Here is a 4,776-nt window from a genome sequence, read left to right as displayed (position 1 = left end):
TATAGATGGGAGATAGTTATATAAGCGCTATTATCTCTCTCCCTTCAAGGAAGACATATAAGAACTGTGACCACAAAGATGAAGAGGCCAAGTCCTTTCTCTCAAAGGCCTGATGATCCAGGATGGGGAGCAGATGGCAGTGCAAAGTGCTGGCGGCTCTGAGTGTGGGTCAGTCCTACGGGACCCAGAGAGGAAGCCACCTGTGTGTCTTTAGGATAGTCAGGAAAGGGTTCCCAGTGTGCAGAGCTTTGGAGCTAGGTCTTAAAGGAATTCTCTAGGCAGAGGAAGCGATGTCTACAGGAAGCAGTGGAATTATAACAGGTTAATTATGAGGTGATTGAATTACAAAAGGGCCTGAGGATGATATTAGTATTGTCAGATACTGTCAGGGCCTCATATTCATGCTGCACAGGCCACACTTGGCAGTCTGGTTTCAGGGGCACCAACCACAAAGGCTCTTGGAAATCACAGGCTCTGGATTCCTTTTCCCCCGCTTGCTGGTAGCAGCCATTCATCTGTTAAGCTCTGTTTCTCCCGAGCTGGAAGAGATCTTGAGAAACAATCTGGTGTCATCCTCTACACCAAGGTAGGTATGGATTGGCATCCCCGTTTTATGGAAGAGGAAGCTGTGGGCAAGAGAGGGCCAGTTGGTAACTAAGGATATAGAACCCAGGACAGTTTCTCCTAGAGTTCTTTTTTATTTTTTTTATGTTTAGGGAGAGAGGGCAAGTGCAAAGGGCAAAGGGAGAAAGAGAGAGGATCTTAAGCAAGCTCCATGCGCAGCGCAGAGCCCGACGCAAGGCTCGATCCCACAACCCTGGGATCATGACCTGAGCTGAAATCAAGAGCTGGACACTCAACTGGCTGAGCCACCCAGGTGCCCCTCTCCTAGAGTTCTTGTTTTCCTCTATCAAGATGCTTCTTTTGGTTCCTCTTAAGTTTCAAATCCCCATTTCAGGTAATACTTGTGGAACTATTTATTTATACCTCAAGTTTCAAGTTCTTTTTTGGCAACAAGTTATAAAAAGGAGAGAAGCCGACAGGAGGGAGCAAACAGAATGGGGGCGCTGGAGACTTCACAGACAAAAAGAGAAACTTCCGTGGCTGTTAGTGGATTCAGCACCTGTGGCAATCCTACCCAGTGGAAAGGCTCCTTATCCAAACCACAGACCTTGGGACCTCTGAGAACCAGGACCACTATTGTCCTAGCTAATGATGGGAAGGAGCCCAGGGCTATAAGTTTAAGGGTTTCAAGATTTATTGGAATAAATTGATATTATTTTATTTTCCTCTTTCCTTCTCACCTACCCCTATTAGTGACAGCGTCGTGGCTCTGAAGAGAGAAAGGGAGATATACTGAAGGGCCACACGTCAGGCCCAGCTACAGCTCACGAGGTACCCGGATGGCTCAGCCTGTGCATGTTGAGCTGTGGGGCAGGGGGGAGGCAGGGAAGACAGGGGGTCACGGTTGCAGTAATTGGAGTAACAGGAGACAAGTGTGCTGACTGTGGGTTATTAATAGGCACTAAGACCTATATTTACAACCAGTGGCTTAAATTAGGAGCAGACCAGTCACACCTAGCCAAATCCACACCCTAAACCAAAGACACCTGAAGTGTGCAAAGTGCTCTTTGGGAACCTAGCTCACCCAGTTTAGCAAGGAGGCTGCTTCAGGTAGGAGTAGCAAGATCTTCAGTGCTTGCTCAAGCTGTCTGTTGCAATTCTGCCCCTGGCGCACCTGCAGCCCAGCAGGGAGAGCACCATTCTCTTTAAAGGGAGGAAAGGGAGGGAGCCGGGGAAGAGGGAAGGAAGAGGGGACGGAGGGGAGAGAGGGAGGAATGTAAGTAGGTTGGAAGGAAGGGAGGATGGAGAAAGGGAGGGAAAAAAAGACACCAGGCTCCTCACGTCAAAACCAAAGCTCAGGCCAAGCCCTCAGAGGTTGTCTTTTGAGAAAGTGCAAGCAGGGGAGGGGCACACAGAGGGGGACAGAGGATCTGAAGCTGGCTTTGTGCTGACAGCAGAGAGCCCGATGCGGGGCTCAAACTCACCAACCGTGAGATCAAGTGGGACACCGACTGAACCACCCCGGTGTCCTCTTCAGAGGTTTTCTATTCTTCCACATCCAGCCTGCATATGAAGGGGGAAATGGTTCCATTTCAGCATGAGAGAAAACTTCTACTCATAACATGCCAGAGGCCCAGAAGTGGAGCATGGGAACTTCCGTGTCAAGAGGCAAGAGGTAACTGCAGACGCCTAACCCTTAGGCAGGTGGCTGGGGGGCTGGAGAGAGGGCTGCAAGTGCCCCGTCAGAAATGGTAACAGGGCATGGGATTAGGTCCACACTGGGTCAGAACTGGGAATTCTCTGAGGGAGAGGCTACGTTGCCTCTGAAGTGGAGGGGGGAGGTGGTCAGCCTGGCCCCAGCCTCTGTGTTTGGGAGGAAGAAAGAGAAGCAGCGATGAAGGCTGAGTGGGCTGCCCCAGGGGTCAACGTTGGGCACGTCCCATCTGCCTCCCCACCCCAGTCCCTTCTGAGTCCTAAAAGGGAGTCTCTCCAGTGCAGTGAATTTTGCACGGAGATAAACTGCTCCTGATGGAAGGCTTCCTGTGGGTAAACCTGGGCAGATCTTGGGTTCTGCTCCAACTGCTACTGCTCCTGTCACTTAATGGTTGTGGGGCCCACTTTTTATACAAAGGGGTTATTGAAAGTACGCAGGGTATGGTTTTTTGGTGAAGATGAAGCGGAAAATGCCCAAGAAGTGCTTGGCACAGGCCTGACAGCCTGATGGGCCTGAGAAGGTGAGTTCATTTTGCCATCACTCCCCTGCATCCCCCGTGTGTCCTTTCACAAGGACAAAGCTGGTGGACACCAGGAGATGTGGTGGGAAAATTTGTGGTGGGAAAGTGGGCTCTGTGTAACACAGAACCAATAATCTTGGAGGAATCAATTCCGAGTGGGGAAAAAGCCTGGGAATCGAAGGGGGTCCAGTGCTTCTGCTCCTTACTACCGCATTATCACATTGAATAGCCTCTCTGAGCCTCTTGAGCCTTGGCTAAAAAGACTTTCCAACTGACAGGAAGTTTTTGAGGGCCCAAAGAGGTAATGTCATCATTTCCACCTTAATTGAGGGATCATTATGTTCCAGGCATTGTTTTTAGTGCTACCCGTGTATCACCTCACTTAATCCTTGAAACCACTTTAGGCCTCGGATGTTTGCATGTATCTGAAATCATAAAACTGTACACATTGAGGGGCACCTGGGTGGCTCAGTCAGTGGAGCGTCCGACTTCGGCTCAGGTCATGATCTCACGGTTTGTGAGTTCGAACCCCCCGTTGGGCTCTGTGCTCTCAGTTCAGAGCCTGGAGCCTGCTTCGGATTCTGTGTCTCCCTCTGTCTCTGTTCCTCCCCCGCTCATGCTTTGTCTCTCTCTCTGCCTCTCAAAAAATGAATAAACATTAAAAAATCTTTTTAAACTGTACACATTGAATGTGTATAGTTCTTTTTGTATTGATTATACCTCAGCGAAGCTCTTAAGAAAACACTTTAAGGGGGCACCTGGGTGGCTCAGTTGGTTAAGCATCTGACCCTATATCTCGGCTCAGGTTATGATCTCACAGTTTGTGGAATCGAGCCCCACGTCAGGCTCTGTGCTCACAGTGCAAAGCCTGCTTCAGATTCTTTCTCTCCCTCTCTCTGCCCCTCCTCCCCTCAAAATAAATAAACTTAAAAAAAAAACACTTTAGGAAATAGGTATGATTTTTTTTATCCCCATTTTGCAGTTGAAGAAAGAGGCTTAACAGAGAATTTAAGTAAATTGTCCCAGACCACACAGCTAGTCATAGCAGAAGTGGGATTCAGACAGAGCACAAGTGGGGGAAGGGCAGAGAGAGAGAGACAAAATCCGAAGCAGGCTCCAGGCTCTGAGCTGTCAGCACAGAGCCTGACGCGGGGCTTGAACTCACGAACCATGAGCTCATGACCGATGCCACCGACTGAGCCACCCAGGTGCCTCCATAGAAATGTCTTTGGAACTGCAAACCACTGTTTGAAGGTCAGTTGTTATTACAATCAGTGGCACATCTGGTCTTTGTATACTAAGTGAGGGCATGTGGATCAGCTCCTAAACTGCCTCGTACTCAAGAAGCGCTCAGTCACTCTGCCACCCTTGCCCTTGTCTCCAAGAGAGGAGACGACGCAAAATAAGGAATGTCAGTCCTCCCATGTACAGAGCTATTGTGGGCGTGTCAAGGGCAGGTAACACAATAGCAAAGAAACAGACCACACAGCTGCAAGCAACCGCACCTGACCGGTGCACAACGAAATCCAAGGAAGCAAAGGAAGGGAAGTCCTGACACTGGGATCTCCTCTACCTTTAGTAAAACAGGAAGCACAGGATAGCTTTCCTCATGTTTCACAGGCCTGGTGGGGCCACCCTCTGGGGCTCCTGCTGACCTCACGCAGGCTTCATCCCTTAACCCAGGAAACACTCAACCATCCTCCTAAAGACCTAACAGGTGTCAGGAGACTCATGTCTCATGTCTGTGAGCAAAAGGTTAACAGCCGTCAACTACGCAAAGCAGAGCCATTTTAAGAAGTTTCTTTGGGTAGAGATCTGGAAAGCCCAATGCTAAAATAGGAAGTATTGTATAATTTGGGCCTGGAGGTTTTCTAGTCCTTATGGTACCCTTATTTTGTTTTGTTTTATTATTCTATTCTATTCTATTCTATTTTATTTTATTTTATTTTATTTTATTTTATTTTATTTTATTTTATTT

General features: G+C 48.6%; 1 long non-coding RNA gene across 1 annotated transcript in view; it reads right to left on the bottom strand.

Annotated features, from left to right (window-relative positions):
- Window positions 1-307: 307 nt before the first annotated feature.
- Window positions 308-4,776, bottom strand: part of LOC121031995 (uncharacterized) — a 12,172-nt gene continuing 7,703 nt past the window's right edge. The window contains exons 3-4 of the long non-coding RNA XR_005791030.1: window positions 2,049-2,127; window positions 308-626 (exon numbers count right to left, since the gene is read on the bottom strand). This is a non-coding gene — a long non-coding RNA (uncharacterized LOC121031995). The remainder of the gene's footprint in view (window positions 627-2,048; window positions 2,128-4,776) is intronic.

Source organism: Herpailurus yagouaroundi, unplaced genomic scaffold (genome assembly GCF_014898765.1).
Source record: "Herpailurus yagouaroundi ecotype Mexico unplaced genomic scaffold, PumYag 141, whole genome shotgun sequence".
Taxonomy (NCBI): Eukaryota; Metazoa; Chordata; class Mammalia; order Carnivora; family Felidae; genus Herpailurus; species Herpailurus yagouaroundi.
The sequence above is the reverse complement of the archived record's forward strand: the minus strand, read 5'-3'. Positions and strand labels throughout refer to the sequence as shown.